Here is a 19,189-nt window from a genome sequence, read left to right on the forward strand (position 1 = left end):
AGAATCAATGTTTTTCTTTTCGAGACAGTAAAACGTTAGATCTAAATTTGTTACAACAAATCGTAATAACTTCCTAGGGAGGAAATCCAGCCTGTCTGCAAACGTTTGGTCATACTCAAAACATTTTCGAATTGACTAACTGGCCTAAGAAGAAGAATAAAAATTGGAAAATTGTTTTCAGGCGTTGCCTCAAGGTGAATCGGTTCAGCCGGATAAATTTCACCCACATGGTAACGGTTTCAGCCCTTTTACTTCACTAATGTAAACAAATGGAAGAGTTGAAGAAATGTGGATGTTTAAACACGGGCAGAATGATAAAAAACATTTTTGAGATGGGAATATGGAAGTCTTGGCATTTACAGGGCTTATGACCTGTCATTGACTGGTTTGAGTGGCAACTTTACCCACTTTGTAACATTCACCATTATGCCCATATTTGAACATCTATATTCCTTCAATTATTTCATCTGTTGATGTTTGTGAAGTTAAAGAAAATAAAAAAAATTAAAGAAGTTTAAAAAAAAAGAAAATTATTCAATACCTTCCATGACACCAAACACTTAACTACTAGATCAACAAGATTTTGAGTTTGTCCAAATTTTTGTAGACAAAGACGGGATTCAACTCCCTGGGGAGCTATTAATATTAACATTTTATAACAGAGATGAAGAACATTTTAGAGAAGATAATAATATAGAAGTCTTTGACTACACAAACGTCAACAGATGAAAGAATTGACGAGACATGGATGTTCGAATATGGGCAGAATGGTAAATGTTACACAGTGTGTAAAGTGGCCACTTAAACCATGTCGGGAACCGAACCTGAGACCACTACTCCACGAGGCCGACGAAAATTAAATATAAAAAAAATATTATGATAAAACGTTTTTATTTATGTGATCAACAAGCAAAATTAATTGATACTGTATAAAAAAATCCCTACAGTTTGATTATTGATTTAAAAGAAAAAAAACAAAAATTTAATGCGTATTTTCTTCTGAACGTACTGTATATTGCACGAACACCGGCGCGTTCCCTCTAAAAAAAAACTATTTTCTCCGCAGAATTCAGTCTTGTTCGAAACTTAGACGCGCGTGGTCGTCGCTCCGCCCGTGAACATTTCAAATTTCGAATCTAATTTAAAATTCGAATTCCGTGGCTTATGGTGTGAAGTTAGTAATACTTTCTTATTTTTTTTGTTCTGTTTACCGGTAGATTTTCGCTTGAGAGCAGTTTATTTGCTGTTTTAATATTTTATTTTTTCCATTTCTAAGATTACCCGCTTCATCTCAAGTTTTTCAGTGCGTTTTTTTAAATTCATTTAATATTTTACACTAGTTTTTATTATTGTTTTGTGTTCCGCTGTGTTATGTGATTTATTTTTACGATTTAATAGCCTGCGCCGGTAAACGCAGGCGTCATATTATTTAAAAATAGAACCATTGTTCGAAATGAAATTTAAAATTTGAATATTCAAATAATGATCTAAAATAATGTACCACACAAAATATTATCACTGTATAATTTCAATTGAATACTATCCAATTTTTTTTTTACATTACGGTACATACGGCACTGCCTTTTTTATCAATTGCGGCATATTTAATCAACGCCCTACCTTACAATAGGCCTCGGGCTCGATTCCTGGCATGGTTTATTTATTTAACACTTTATATACATATACAATAAATATACATATAAGGGCGGGCATATTGCCTTAAGGCAATTTCTTCCTACCTACCCAAACCGTTTAGTTTAAGAAAATTACAAATACATGGACATATTGAATCTTACAATTTTATACAAAAATTAAAAACAATTAACACTTTACTATGAAGAGAGGAGAGGGGATGGGAAGGAAAGAAGAAGGATAAGGAACTATTTAAATATTTAGATAGTGCCATTCCAATCTTGACTTAAATGTAAATAAAGAAGGGGCAAGGGAAATGGTTGACATGAATGTAAACTTGTGTTTAAACCAGAATATTTTTTATGGTCCCCTGGACTGGCATCTGAAGCTTAAAACTGGTCAGCTTACCTACATCTAATAAAATTGGTCAAGACGTGACGCGTTCCGTGTATGAATCTAGTGCCCTATGCACTATTAGATACGGAAAATAATTATAGTTTTACTAGCAGGACACAGTCGGTTATTGCCAACGTTACATACTATGAATTTCGGCCCTTTGGGCCTTATGTGATCGGTCCTCCAGGCCTCGTTTCATCGGCCTTTCGGGCCTAAGTTGAGTAGCCTTTAATATATATATATATCAACAATATTTTGAGTTTGTCCAAATTTTTGTAGACAAGGACTGGATTCAACTCCCTGCGGAGTTGTTTATATTACAACAGAGATGAAGAACATTTAAGAGAAGGTAATATAGAAGTCTAGGCATCTACAGGGCTTATGACCTGTCAATGGCTGGTTTAAGTGGCCACTTTACACACTGTGTAACATTCACCATTCTGCCTATATTTGAACATCGTTTGTGAAGTTAAAGAGCTGAGCAGAGGAATTATATACAGAGTGTTATTTAAACCCTGTCACATCTGAAACCACAATTATCAATATGGGCAAGAAGACATATTAGCATATTTAAAAATATATTTAGTACAAAGAATTTTTTTTTTAATAAAATATTTTAAAAAAACAAATGGTTGCTAACTTCTGCAGGGGAGAAGTGAAGGGAGTGCGGCGCAGTATTAGATTCTCCCTTCCCCCTCTTCGTTTCTCCCCTGCAGAAGTAAGCAACCATTTGCTTTTTTTGATAGTTTATTTTTTTAAATTTGATTCGTTTTAAAAAAATATTTTATTGTGCCAATATGTCTTCTTGCTCATACTGATCATCGTGGGTTCGGATGTGACAGGGTTTAATGAACACCCTGTATATAAATATTTACTAGTAGGTAGTCATGTTATTGTTTATTTTTGCATAAAAATGTCTGCCTTAAAACAGGTTGTATCTAGTTAGGCAGACTAGACATAATCCAGAGAAATCTGTTACATAAGTACGTATGTAGTAGATAAAGAATTTGTAATTTTTGTTAATTAACCATTATTATTATTTAATAACATTTAGTTAAATTTTTGATCACAAAGTTAATGCTTTAAATATTAATAATAATTAAATAGTCTTTGAAAAATCCTGTGATGGTTTTTGAAAGGGATGAAAATCTAACTAAATGTGAGATCAGCGTGAACGGAGATATTCTGAATAAGGTAGAAGAATTTGTGTACCTAGGAAGTATGTTTACCAGGGACGGAAAGGCCGAGAAAGGCCGAGAAAGATATTGAAAGGAGGGAGAGTGCCGGGAACAGGGTGATCGGTGCACTAAAATCTACTTTGGCAAACAAATGTTTATCGCAGGAGGCTAAACTAGCAGTTCACAACGGAGTTCTAGTGCCAACTCTAATGTATGGGAGCGAAGTATGCAATTGGAATAATAATAATGAATGTAGGTTGAAAGCTGTTGAAATGCGATCCCTCGGGCGAATGTGTGGTAAAACGATGTATGATAGGTGCACAAATGTCGAGATCCGTGAAGTGTGTAAGGCTGAGGCATGTATTATCGACAGAATCAAGGGGTGCTGCGTTGGTTTGGACATGTAGAGCGAATGGACAGCGAAAGAACGGCTGAAAGGATCTACGATGCGAATGTTGATGGATGCAGAAAACGAGGAAGATCGAGAAAGACATGACACGATCAAGTCCATCAAATACTTGAAGATGGACATGTCAAAAATAGGAATAATCGGCGTGCGTACACGAGAAGATGTAAGAATGTTGAGGAAGCGAGGTCTGTATGCCAAGATAAAGTGTTATGGCGTTCTATCCTCTCTGCCTACCCCTAGGTTAGGTGCACAAATGTCGAGATCCGTGAAGAGACATGCATTATTGACAGAACTATCACTATATTTTCTGCATAGTGATAATACCGTATTTCATGTCCTTTGCACCATCAGGTGTGAGCTATTTCTAAATAACGTTTATCTTCTGTGACAATACTTTGTTTGCGAGTTTGATTTTTGTTTAATTTTGTTGGTTTTGCGTACAAACACATGTTTTAAAGTAAACATTCCTATATTTATAATATCGCTCTTAGGCAAACACGTATCTTGTCATCATAAAATATTTTAAGATAACGATATTTATGATCGAAATTAGAGCAGAATGCAAGGCTGAGTTAAGCATTATCGACAAAATTAAGAAAGGTCTTTTGCGATGGTTCGGTCATGTGGAGCGAATGAATGATGAAAGAACGGCTAAAAAGATTTATGATGCGAATGTGTCTGGTTGTAGAAGTCGAGGAAGGCCGAGAAAGACATGGCATGATCAAGTACAACAAATTCTTGAAAGTGGTCATGTGAAAAGTCGGAATAATCGACGTGCGTGCATGAGAAGATGTATGAATGTTAAGGAAGAAAAGGAAGTGTGCCAGGACAGAGTGGTGTGGCGTTCTATCCTCTCTGCCTACCCCTCCGGGGAAATGGCGTGATGGTTAGTTAGTTAGTTAGTTAGATATTTATGATTGTCAAAACATCGTAACCGGCAAAAACAACATTTTACAGACGAATATTTTTTCTTCGTTACTATTACAGAATATACTTTATTAATCTGCCAAACCAAGTCATCAAAAAGGCCGAGAGTTTAAAATACCTGGGAGTATATTTATTTATTTATACTTTTACATTGTTTGTATTCTTTTTTTGTACAAAATAATGTTCCCTCACTGGGGTGTCCCGTGCCGAGGGAATTTTTTAAAATTTATTTTTATTTTCTTTTATTTAGGAAACATACAGTACAGTTACAAAGTTTTATATTTTACACAATTAGACTTAATTCTAATGGACCAGTGAAGTTTCCATATTATAAAGCAATTATATGTAAGGTTAATTATGAAAGTATAAAAAAGAGAAGGAAAAAGAAAACATAAATGAGTTTTTTTTAAATTAAAATTTAAGTGAAAAAAATATATTTCAAAGTTTGTAGCGAGTATTTACAAATGGACTTAATATTACAATAAAATGTGAAACATGTCCTAAATTAGCTATTTAACAAAGTTAACAATAAAAAACGTAATTAATCTGATTAACCTGATTATCATTAACATAATAAACAATAAAAAACTACAATATTTTGAGTTTGTCCAAATTTTTGTAGACAAGGACTGGATTCAACTCCCTGGGGAGCTGTTAACATTAACATACTACAACAGAGAAGAAGAGTCCAGTTCTTGTCTACAAAAATTTAGACAAACTCAAAATATTGTTGATAAATCCACCTGGTCCATGAAGAAGTATAGAAATTGAAAAAAAAAATTTTTCAGGCGTTGCCTAGTATGTAGGTGAAATAATTCAATTGAATGCATCTCACCCGCATAAATAAAATTTTCAGCCCTTTGACTTCACAAACATCAACAGATGAAAGAATTGAAGGAATATAGATTTATTTATTTATTTATTTTTATTTTTGCACCACAACAGGCCAGGAGGCCCAATTACAGCGGTGAATTACATCACAGAACACCCAGGCTTGAGAAAAATCACATTTATTTTTTTGTGTTCTCACCGGGAATCGAACCCGGAACCTTCCGTCTGTGAGTCAAGCGTCTTGACCACTACACCACGGAGGCCGCCAAATGATGTTCAAATATGGGCAGAATGGTGAATGTTACAGTGTGTGAAGGCCACTTAAACCAGCCAATGACAGGTCATAAGCCCTGTAGATGCCTAGACTTCCATATTACCTTATCTTAAATGTTCTTCTCTGTTGTAATATGTTAAATAAAAAACAAAAATAATCATAAAAAACATAATTAATACATATAGACCAATATAACAAATTTCATAAACAGTACACACATTTTACCTATTTGACTTGATCCACTCATCGATCCGTGCGCAACCCACCTCCACTATCCATTTCTTAATAATAATTTAATATTGTAAGAACTTACTAATTGTCCTTATGGATAATGGAAGTAGATTGTACATTTTGACCGAGTATTGGGCCAATCCTATTTGACCGAAGGTTGTTTTTTTTTTTTTTCTGCAGCAGTAAAATACAATAAATAGCATGATGAAATAATATATAAATCCAGTTTTGGAATATTTTCCATATTTACACCGTTGAAATTCAAATATGTGATTGCGCAGCAGGATTATACGTCGCGAAACGTAAATATTTTGACATTCAATAGTAGTTGTTCCATTGTGATCGCGAATACGGTAAACAACCATGGTGAGAAATTGTAATCACGTCGCTTATTAGCACGACGATAGTTATTTGTGATTGAGCTACTGATTTAAAATATTTTAGCATATTATAACATCTCGTGTCCTGGCGGAATGAAAAATACCTAATTGTGTGTGAGATATTACAGGAACCTAAGACGAGTGTTTCCTACTCGATGGCTACTCTGTTCTGAAATCTGACGATGAGCCTAACGACAAAACGTTCGCAATATTTATATATCTGAGCGTTCGACTTGGGGGTGGGGAGGTGTAGATAGCGCGCCATTTTGATAAATTTGAATTCAAAAATAGGATTTAGAACGCCGGCTGTTACCGCCAAAAATAGCGACGCTGACGCTTCGTACGGCGGGCGTTCGCAGCCACTTGCATATAAATATATGCATACAAATTCACATTTAAATATTAAATGTCATATTTTATTAATTTCAAATTATATTTTTATTTATATACGGCATTTCTGCCATTTACATATATGTGGTATAAAGAGTGCTTAGAAATAAAAATATTAAAAATAAAAAAAATCGAGTATGAAATATTAATATACTCGTACTATACACATTATTAATTACTTGAAATACATACATATTTTAAAGAAATTATACAATAACAAAATACATTAATCAATCAAATTATAACTATTCCAACCCAATCTTCTGAAGATGATTTGCTCTTTTTGATAAAAATATGTTGGTCACTTTATTTTTTAAGTAAGGCAGAGATAAACTAAATATATCAAAATGTGATGCATATTCATTCCCGGTATTATGTAATCTAACAATAGGTGAGTTATATTGAGCTACCGTTCGAGAATTTTGACAATAAAATATTGTAGATGTTCTGCTTAATCTAGGTGGTACATAGAATGAAATCAATTTCAGTAGATCAGGGGTATCGAACATTGGTTTTATTATTTTATATAAAGTCATAAGATCGGTCGATGTTCTTCGTTCTTGCAATTTAGTTAATTTAAGAGAGTCTAAAATTTTGTTATAATTTAATTGATTAGTAGAAAACCCCATCTTAAAATTAATATATCTAAGATATGTAAGATTTATACATATTCACCAACATATTACGACGTTTTAGGCTGTGCCCATAAAATTAGAACAGTCCAGAAACCGCATTTGCGCATCAAACTGAAGTCGACTAAACTTATATAACTAAATGAATAATTTTACGTTTTAATCATTAATTACTCTGTAGACGTCGCTAGGTACGCAACTGCCAATTTAAATTCTATTTTGCCTTGTTCTGTCAAAATACTACTGGGATTTAAATGGAACTGGGTGGGATCACATTTCACGTGTAAGTAGCGAATTCTCAAATAATATTATTTATAATAATAAAAATACTTTATAGTTTTATTCCACTTTTATTTATAATTATTTTATTTACTAGTGACCGGGTTTCGTCGTGACCGACATCGTCAGACTACATTACACAAAACTATATTTTATTTGTGTTATGATAATATATTGTTCGCGGTCTGGTTACTTTACTAGTACTGTATGTGTATGTCATCGCTGTCATACATATTATTGTAAAACTTTTGATTCCATTTTCGACATGTATTATATTTTTTTTATTTTTCTATTATTATTTTGTATATTGTTTTAATATGTAAATAAAATTTTTTAATTTATATATCGAAGAGTCCCGACTTAACACGGAATTTTCTAACAAGTCGGGACATAGAAAACATATAATTGTGTCTCTGTAAAATTGTGTATTTTGTGCATTAAATAAATAAAATAAAAAATAAACTAACGATACTCGTATTTTGTGTACAACAAAGGAGTGAAATTTTTAAGAAGGCGAATAGATGCATATATTTACACAAATAACATCAGCTCCGATAATGGACGCTGTAATGCGATCCGAAACGTAGAAAAAGAATGCGAAGGACACGCGAAATATTTACACAGAATGATTCCTTGTGCATTCTTTCTATGTATAAATATTAATATTTCTATGAATATATTACAACAGAGATAAATCCGTTACAAAATATTTATTTTCTCCGTTTTTTGTTTCATATATATATATTTTTATTATTGAAATTTTTTTCACATAAGCATTCTTCTAAACAATTTTCTTGATTCCCGCCAAACTGCAAAAGCAGTTTTTTTGCAGGGATTTCTCTTTTTAAACATTTTGGTAACACAATATAATAATGTTTACGTAAAAATATAAAAAATCTTTAATATATCAATAAAATAAAAGTTTAAAAAAATTAAATACAAGTAAATCAAGTATTTTTTGATACCGAGATATAAAAAATAAATAAACAAACACTTTTTTTGACTGTTATAAATTGTTTGGTTTCCCGTTTTTTTTTTTTTTTACACACTAAACTTAGAATTCAAGAAAAAGATTTTTAAAACCAATTTGACAAAAATGAATGAAAGTATACACAAAACTGTTTCTTTTTCTGTTAGTCCTAGTTGATGGTTTCTGTTGAGATATCATGCGTTTTATGACCGGTTTATTCAAATAAGTTTCAATTTAATCCTCAGAATGTCTCGTTATTTCCGCCCCCTACCCATTTCAATTAAATTTGTAATTTAGAACGCGTTCTCCACTAAATTTGAAATTTGAATTTGACAAGGGGCTCTAAATTTCGCTACAATTGTCGACTAAAGTCGCTGCTCACTACCAGCTGTCAATAATTGCCACAGTAATAGTACTATCAAACATCTGCTTATGCTCATATGTGTGTACGAATTACACACACATACGCACACTAAAAAGAATACAAACGTTTTGAATAAACATATTTTTTAAATGAAACAATAGGGTCTAATATTATTTTTTTATTTATTTTTTATTTATGTCAAAATACAAAATTTTTAAACTTTACATATTACATCATATTACATATTTTATTTGTACGAAATATTCCCAATCAGCAAAAGTGCTGGTATGAGGGGATATTATATATAATAACACAATAGTTTAAATAAAAATTCGATAAAATAACATCACATATCACTCGTCACACGGGCTGTAAGAACTGTTTTATTTAGATGTTTTAAGTACGTACTTACGTACATGTTTTGTATATTTTTTAGATCATTAGAAAGTGAATTGTAAAAATTGATTGCTGTATACAATAAACTGTTTCTTTTTCCGTTGGTCCTAGGTCGTTCGCAAGTTAAATTATTTGATGCTCTTGTATTTATTTTATGTATGTTGTAGTTAAAATTAAATTTAATATTTGTCTTTATTTTATTCTTTTTCATCTTAAATATCATTTTTATTCTTTCTGTGTAGGTCAATTCCTCTAGATTGAGCATTTTTGTTATTCTTTATAAATCTGTGGTTCTAGTATATTTATTAAAATGAAATGTTACTTTAAGTGCTTTATTCATTGTTCTTTGTATTGATTCTTGCATCTGTTTACTACATTGCGACCATATTAATTATCCAAGTGTGGAAGTATAAAAGCATTGTATATCATTAATTTTGTACTTTTGTCAAAGACATCTGTTCTTCTCATAATTCTAATAATTGGAGCTAGTTTTTTTATAACTGCTTTGATATGTTTTGTCCACGCTAATTTTTCACCCACTTCCAAACCCAAGTACTTTACATTTTCTGTTTGTTTAATTTGCTCATCTTTAATTATTAGGTTAAGTTTCATGGGGCGTTTGTTTTCTTGTTTTATTATCATATATTTAGTCTTATTTGTATTTATTGTTAGTGAGTTCTTATAAATTTATTCAGATCCTCATTGATGTTGTTTTGCAGTTGGGTTTCATTATCACATATATAAATCAATAGAGTATCATCTGCATATACAAAATACCTCCCTGATACATTTGAATGTCTAAGGTTATCAATATACAATAAATACAATAGGGGGCCTAATATAGACCCCTGAGGGACCCCTATAGTTACAGGTATTTAATCACTCATATAATTAAGGTTCTTTGTCATTGCCTTTCTTCCCTCTATATAGCTTTCTATAAGCTTTAAGGAATTTCGCCTGGTTTATTTTATCATGCCACTTCTTCCTCGGTCGTCCTCGTCTCACGTTACCGTTCATTTCCGCCATATTTGTTTTACCATTCTTTCGTCGTCCATTCGTTCTACCCGACCAAACCATCTTAGAGATCTTTCTTAATCTTATCAATTATGCCTGACTCAGATTTACACTCTCGCCTGATTTCATCATTTGTAACCCTGTCATACGTTGATACAAGTAATAAGGTTTTATGAAAAACACCATCATCAGCATTCCATTTCCGCATCTAATGCATTGGTACACTGATCGCAGTGTATCTTGATAATTATTTTTTCATTAAGGTATGATGATCGGTCTTACGTCTCAGGTACCAGTCCAGGGTCTATAAAATACTCTAGTGCAAAAACTCCTTTTTAAATAAGTATTTTATGTCAACCATGTCGGAAATTGAACCCGAGACCTCTTGCACTGTAGGCCAACGCGCTGACCATTACACTACGAGGCCGACGAATGAATTAAAATATTTAAAAATTCTGTCAATTTAAAGTTCTTTATTGCACTAGCATAAAATATATTTTTAAATTTGTCATTTTTAATTCACGCAAAAACGGTCATTGCGTTTGTCACGCCCCTAATACGTCACGATTTATGTTAATTTTCAACTTTGTTCCTAACTGTTCAAATTTTTATAGAACATCGTCACAAATGTTGACGTCACATCTATCAATGCCAAACATGTCGCATTTTTCTAGTGTCTTATTTTTTTTTATTTCTTTTTTAAAGTTATATATGCGAACACTTCTCCACAATACCCATATTGATTTTAGAAATACAATTAATTATTCTCAATACATTTCATATATTTTTATCGGTACTCGTAAAATGGGATATTTTATTTTAAAAAATGGCAAGAATCCATACCACATTCCTTGGAGACGTGTTTGTGCAATATGACACGCGTTTCTCAGCGTCAAAGAAAAATATGGCGTCTTGAAAAATCTGTTAAAATACGTAGTGTTAGTGATAATTATTTATCTCCCAACGTAAGATGGTCTAATGTCTACCGGAATGAAGTCGTCTAAATGAGATTTTCGTGAATTAAAATTAAAAGTGTAATATTTTACCGCTGTCTAGTCACGAATTTTCCGAATTCCATTCCCGCCAAATCACGGAGGCGGCCATGTTTGTTTTCAAAAGCAGGATAAAAAACTCTGTCATCGTTTGCATTTAACACTTTCACAGCTGATTAATTATAGATAATTATTTATATTATTTATGCGTGCCCAGACAGACAACGTCGGCCTCGTGGTATAATAGTCAGCGCGTTTGCCTACCATTCAAGAGGTCTCGGGTTTGATTCCCGACGTGGTGTATTTAAAATATGTTTTTAATAGGGTGTTTTCACACTAGAATATTTCATAGTCCCTGGACTGGTTCCTGAAGCGTAAAGCTCGGGTTTCCTAGGACAGCGGTGCCCGTATTTTAACGGCCGTAGTGAACATTAATGCGGTTGACAGCCGTCGTAACGGTGACTAGAGAGTGGTTTCCTATAAAAATGGTGTTGATAACACCTTTAAAAAATAAAACCACTCTCTAGTCACCACTACGACGGCTGTCCACCGCATCACCGTTCACTACGGGCGTTAAGATACGGGCACCGCTGTCCTAGAAAACCCTAGCTTTAGACTCGTCATCTTACCTTTATGTAACGAAAATGATCAAGATTCTCTGCGATTGGTGTACCAATGCATTTCCCTATGCACCTTTAGGTGCGGAAAGGGAATGATGATGATGTAGAACTAGCTGATAGACGTATTACGCTTAGATCAGCTAAATCTACATCGAAATGAAAAATTATTATACCTCTACGCAAATAGCGCACTAAATTTGGCAAACGCGCATTTGCGGTCGCAGGCCCTACAGCATAGAATGCTCTCCCAGCAAAGGTCTGAAACTGTGAGAGTAAAGTGATGTTTCGGAAGAAACTTAAAACCCACTTGGTTTCTAAATCATTTGAATTTTTGAATAAATGAATTCATAAAATTGAAATAATCATGTACTTTAATTTATTAAAGAGAACTAGATTTCTGGAGGCGTTAATTTTCCATCAGCATCTTAAAGTAAGATCTATCTAGTGCTGTGGGTGTTTTCTGCAAATTAAGACATTCCGGTTTTGTGATCAACACTTTTTTCAGAAGGTGATTACTACAGTCTTTTGTATTAAAATGGCTGGCTGTTTTTAGCAGAACATAGAACTGACCTTACTGTACCCGATAACACCAATATCTCCAAAAAAAATCATGTGGACTGGTGCCCTATGCACCATTAGGTGCGGAAAGGGAATCATGATGATTAAGAAGGAATACAGTTCTATGTATGAAGCGCCAGAACCCACCCTGGACGGGAGTTTTTCACTCGATTGCTACTCTTAATTGAACCTAGGTATGCATAAAGCAACCAGTCCCTAATTTTGAAAAAATTAGATATGTGTGTTATCGGATGCAGTAACGTCAATTCTATGTTCTGTTAAAAAAAGCCAGGCCGCTTTATACAAAAACACTGTAATAATCACATTTTTGTTTTGAATAACTAAGTACATAATATTTCAATACAATATAATATTCATTTTTATTTCACATTGTTTTTTAAATTTTACAAGGCTCGTGTTAAAGACATCGATCCTAAGATGATATAAACCAACTTAAGAAAGCATAAATAAACAATAAATTTGTGAATGTTAAATTAAACCTTATTAACATGTATTATGTTTATATTGTAATTTTTGGATCTTTTTCATACTCTTAATTTGTAGTGTATCTTTATTTCTATTCTGCTTTTGAAAATAACATACTTTTAAAATATAAATACGTCTGTAAATAAATATTGTTATCTGCATGTCCCTAAATTGGGAATATTATATGAAATTATATACAGTGTTTTCCATTAAAATATATTTAAAAATCGGTGTAAAAGGTTAACAGCATTCTATTTGAAGATTTGAAATCCACGGCGAGACGAATCGCTAGACGGTTATTGCCAAAGTGAAAAAAATAACTTAATACTAACTTTTAATTCCATTTCCACCGTCGATACGATGCCGAGGAACAAAATACCATCATTTCTGAGTACGTGAAGGAACACTAAAATGTGTTTGTCGGGGCATAGTCGGAACATCAAATAAGCTACTTATTTAATGCTTTAAATACTAATAATAATAAATAATGTATTATTTGATCACCATGTTTCCATTAAGATAAGCCTTGTAAAAATGCATAAATTAATGCGTTTCTACGTGTTTTTAATTACGGTGAATTAAAAGGGATTTGTATTACATTAAGGTTCAATTAATTTATTGATTTGACTTACTTGGAGAGTTGCCCAATAGAGTGGATAAGTTAGGAAATATTTGAAGTATAATTTTACGTGGCGGATCAGAGGTCATATGACCAACCCAGTGTCATATAAATTCAAATTTTATGTTAATCAATTGGAAAATTAAAATATGTACACTTTTATGTATCCATTGCAGTAAAAGCACTCCCTTCACACACCCAAAAACCGTTTTAAAGACAGAGGATCTTCCTATCGGTGTCCCTCATTCTAAATGAAACAAATATTAATATATTTTTGAGAAGGGAATTTGGAAGTCTAGGCATTTACAGGGCCTATGACCTGTCATTGGCTGGCTTAGCAGCCACAGTGTGAATAGAAATAAAATGTTTTTTTGAATTACAACTTACCACTGATAGATTTTAAATATGAATCTAGTAATTTGTGCATAAAATAGATATGATTTTTGATAATGTGTGCGTTTTTTTTTTTTCATGATTTGGTATTCGATATTCGGCCGAATAGTACGGAGTATTCGGACTAATACCGAATATTGAAAAAAGTGTCCGAATAGGTCGAACATCGAATAGGAGCCGAATATTCGTGGCATCTCTAGCTTACTTACAACCGAATATTTACTCTCATACAAATACACACAAACACAACCTTTTACATATATGTAATATTTTTATATATATTTTCTATTTTTATTTATAAATCATATAACAAAAAGTATTTTACAAGTATAATACGTGGAATTACATTCCAAGGAGTTACAACAACTCAATTAGGGACATAAATAATATTTATAACTAGAAAATAACACATATCGCGAACAACAAAGAAACAAAGCAAGTTTAGCACCTTTATAACTAAATATACAACAACAATATATACGCCTAAAACCTTTTCTTCCGCAAGCAGAATAAATATATATAAAAAAAACGCTTTTAAGAATAAAAAAAAGTAGTGAATCTACTAAAGGAGATGAGGTCATTAACATCACATGCCATACAGATGATGCTGTCATAGTGATGATGAGAACATATCCATCTCATATATAAATATATATATATATATGTATATATTCGTAAATAATATATATTCGCATGCACAAATTTAAGAATGCACCATAATTTAATATGTTCGATTATTATATAGAAACTAATTGGATCTGTCTGACAACTATATCTTTAATATGTAATTTAATCATTATCGACTGTATGTCTCCAAAAAATATATAAAAATAAAATAAACCATATTAACCTACACCATTTGTTTATAATTTTGTATAAACTTTTTAAATTATACGTCGATCGGTTTCGAGGTTACTACATCATCAGGGCCGCGATTATGAACGGCTATCTTCATCGGTATATACTAAGACGATTATTTATTTATATTTATTTATTTATTCATTCATATTTTTCTCTTACAAACTATGATTAATAGTAAAAATAATGTGACCTCACTGGGGTTACCCGTGCGGAGGACACTTAACAATATACTTTTTTGAAATGTTTTTTCATTAAAGAATAAACAAAGAAGCCTTACTTAATAAACATAGATAATTAACAAAACATTCACAGTTTTAAAAACTAGGTATATATGTACATCTATAGAGGAAGACAGAGAAAGACATGGCATGACCAAATCCAACAAATACTTATAGATGGACATGTCAAAAGTCGGAAAAATCGGCGCGCGTGCATGAGAAGATGTATGAATGTAGAGGAAGCGAGATTTGTATGCAAAGATTGTTGTGACGTTCTATCCTCTCTGCCTACCCTTACGGGAAAACGGCGTGATGGTTTGTTTTTTGTTTTTGTTTTTATATAATTTACATTACAAAACGCACAATGAAAATAACAAAAACCTAACATAAGCTATACACTTGTGGAGCAGTTGATTCAATATTGGTTTGGGCGAATGAGACAATCCCCTTTACTTCTACCTAGCTTCACTATTCATTTTTTTATAGCCTTTTTAAACATTTTCTCGTTACTAATTGTTTTAATAGATAGTGGAAGTAGGTTATAGATTTTAATTGAATATTACTTAAAATCTCTTTGTCCGAAAGTGGTATTAGTTTGTATTTGTTTAAGTTTTCTTTGTGTTGAGGATATAGGTATTATATTATTTGTTTGTGATGTATTGTAGGGGTTATGTCTTTCATTTTAGTAAAAGTAGTTTTTGAATCTGTGAGTATTGTTTTAGCGTATAATTGTTTAGGTGTCATAAGTTGTGATTTGTGGAATGTTTCTTCAGTAGATGTCTGTATCGGGACTCTGAGTATTGTTTTAATTATGGATTTTTGTGCAACAAATACACTATTTAAAACTGTGTCACTCGCACCACCCCAACCGATTATACCGTACTCCAAAATAGATTGGCATAATGTTTTTTTAAATTTTTTAAATATATATTTGGACTCCAGTATTTAGTAGCCTTACGTGTCATGTACAAGGCTAAGGTACTCGGAAAAAATCGTTTTTGTTTGTCATGGAAATGGGATGTTCGATCACTGATTTGGTTTATTACCTTTATGAGTCCAATCACCATTGTTGCAAAGTTCAAGAACAATGGCGCGTGATAACTACTTTTAACTACAGTGTGGATATCTGTTAAGGATATTCCATCTTTCCTGCATTCTGCTTCAGGATGATGGCGTTGTAAACTGAAAAATGGGCACTGAAATAACAGATGTTTGATACTCTGAAGAAATATCATCGCATGGACAATAGTCATCATTCCTTCATTTAAACCTATATAGGTAACTTCTCATAGCTCCGTGTCCGGTAAAAAATTGGGTCGTTTCGAAAGTACTTTGGTGATGATGACGGAAGTTTAATTAATTAAAAATAATTAGTGAAAAATGTTTTTGATATTAATAAAATAAATTACTAACCGTGTTTTTCTTATTTTTTCAGCTGTGAAGTGCCTTTAATTTGACCACTTGAGCCAATTTCGAAGTTCAAGTGTGACTCAAGCGCGTAGACGTCCAATAGCAAGTTGTTGTGAAAAGTGAGTGTTGTTGTGAAGTGACAGAAAATTCAAAATGGTGTCGTTGTTAAGAAGTACAGGGATGGCAGTTTTGGTGGCGTTTTTCCTGATTGGCTCAATGGAATCTTTATCAGGTACGATTATTTTATTAATTTATTTTATTTGTTTTAAATCCTGAAATACGGTACATACGTGTGCTCTAATCTTAGAGCAATAATAATCTAATCTTTCGTGACATTGGTCATAGGGAGGCAGAAAATTTTATGCATGCCACGGATTGGAGATTCTTACTGGATGTCGAAAATAAAATATGAAAATAAATAATAATTTAAAAAAATATATATACAGATGGTGACCATGAAGTTTCGCATTATAAATAAATTGTCTATGTTTTATGAATGTATGTATGTTAGGGTGGGTCGATATTTTTTTTTCCGAATTTTTAAATGAAAGGGGTCTAAAAAGTTGCCTTTTGTATTACTCAGAATGCAAAAAATATCAAAAAAAATATTCGATACTACTTTTGGCCCTTAACCAGAGCTTGAAGTTTTCGAAAAAGTCGATTTTTTGGAGTAAACCGGCCGTCATTTCGTATTTAAGTAAAAAAATCAGTCTAATTAAATGTTATAATGTGCAATAAACCTTATTAAATAAGAATCTAAGTCTTTGTTTCGTAATAAATGGGTAGCATTGTTTTAATAGGCCATTGTTTTCGTCAATATTAGCCAGGCGCTCGACGGAATTAGTTCCGCGGAGTGTAAACTTTTTCCATTTCGGTAGTTTTAAAGCGCGTACGAATTTGTAATGTGATTAAGTTATTTATTTACTAACTCAAAATAATTTTATCAATATAGATAATTAACAAAATGTTCAGACAGTGATAAACTTCAAACCTCGGTTGAGGGCCAAAAGTAGTATGGAATATTATTTTAAATAATTTTTACGTTCAATGTGATCCAAAATGCAACTTTTTAGACCCCTTTCACTTTGATGTCTGAAAAAATAAAAAACCTCATACATCATCGGCCCACTCTAATGTACGTGTGTCTGTATGTACATGTATATATATGTGTGTAAGTATATATGTATAAAAATAAATGTAAAAAGAACTCCCTCTCTAAACTCGAGTTTTCAATCTATTAGAGAGGTAGAAACGTTATTATTAATTATGTATTTACCAACCATTTTGAAAAATCTACTGATTTAGTCAATATTTTTTTAAAATAAGTATAAATAAAGAACTTTCTCTCTCAAAGGTGTTTTCTTTCTCTGTTGCAATATCAAAAAAATATATATTTATTCATATTATTTCAAAACACGTACGTCGGTAAATTGGGTTAGGATGTTAGCTAATGGTAATCTAATCGGATTCATCATTTTTATTTTATTTATCAACTGAAGAGCGGTTTAACAAGATAAAACGTTAAGTTATGTGATATCGGGTCATAATTGATAACTTGTATCTATATATAGATAGTTTGTATCTAAGTCATCGATATAAAAATCAATATCATAATGCACAAAGTGCTTCTGGGCCCCGATTACAGTGGGAAGTTAACAGAGTTATCTTCGACTGTCTATGAAAAAAAACCGTACGAAAATTAGTATATTTGCGTGAACATTTAAAGTATCTCCGTCAGCAGTGGCGGTATTTCCATAGAAGCCCATAAGCCGGGCTTGCCTATTAATTTTATTTTAAAATTACAAAATCTGGACCAAACGTTTAAAAATAATTCATTTCGTTCTTTCAATTTCGCGTCATATTCGAGGCCCTGGGTCTATTCAAGGCTTCAAAATACATACATTACCAAATATATATTATAATTGCAACAGGATAAATTTAAGGAAAATACTTTATTAGTCCTTTATTAGAAAAAATAAATTATCAAATTAATACTTCTTTTTACCCGCTTTGGCCTCTTTACAAACATTCGACTGTTTTTGATTTTCAAATGAAGGTAAGGTGATCAGCCTTACGCTTCAGATGTCTGTCTAGGAACAGTGAAGTATTGAAGTTTATAAACAACAACTACAATAAACCATCACGCCGTTTCCCCGTAAGGGTAGGCAGAGAGGATAGAACGCCACAACACTCTATCTTTGCATACAGATCTCGCTTCCTCTACATTCATACATCTTCTCATGCACGCGCGCCGATTATTCCGACTTTTGACATGTCCATCTTCAAGTATTTGTTGGATTTGGTCACGCCATGTCTTTCTCGGTCTACCTCTATTTCTGCATCCATCAACATTCGCATTGTAAATATTCTTAGCCGTTCTTCGCTGTCCATTCGTTCCACATGTCCGAACCAGCGCAGAGCTCCTTTCTTGATTTTGTCGATGGTGCTTGTCTCAGCCTTACATAAGGTACGGATCTCAACATTTGTGCATCTATCGTACATAGTTTTACCACACATTCGCCCGAGAGATCGCATCTCGACAGCATTCAGCCTACTTTCATCCCTGTTTTTCCAAGTCCATACTTTGCTCCCATACATCAGGGTCGGGACCAGGACTCCGCTGTGAACTGCTTATTTTGCCGCTTGCGACAAACATTTATTTATATTTTTTTTTATTTTTTTTTTTATTTTTTTTTTATCAATATTCCTACAGAGATGAGGTAGAATTT

General features: G+C 32.5%; 1 long non-coding RNA gene across 1 annotated transcript; it reads left to right on the forward strand.

Moving 5' to 3' along the window:
- Positions 1-1,067: 1,067 nt before the first annotated feature.
- Positions 1,068-16,695, forward strand: LOC148281146 (uncharacterized). The gene is made up of 2 exons (XR_015822421.1): positions 1,068-1,174; positions 16,486-16,695. It is a non-coding gene; the product is annotated as an uncharacterized LOC148281146 (long non-coding RNA).
- Positions 16,696-19,189: the final 2,494 nt, after the last annotated feature.

Source organism: Micrasema longulum, unplaced genomic scaffold (genome assembly GCF_059751315.1).
Source record: "Micrasema longulum isolate JH-2025_06_02 unplaced genomic scaffold, ASM5975131v1 h1tg000493l, whole genome shotgun sequence".
In the NCBI taxonomy this organism is placed as follows: domain Eukaryota; kingdom Metazoa; phylum Arthropoda; class Insecta; order Trichoptera; family Brachycentridae; genus Micrasema; species Micrasema longulum.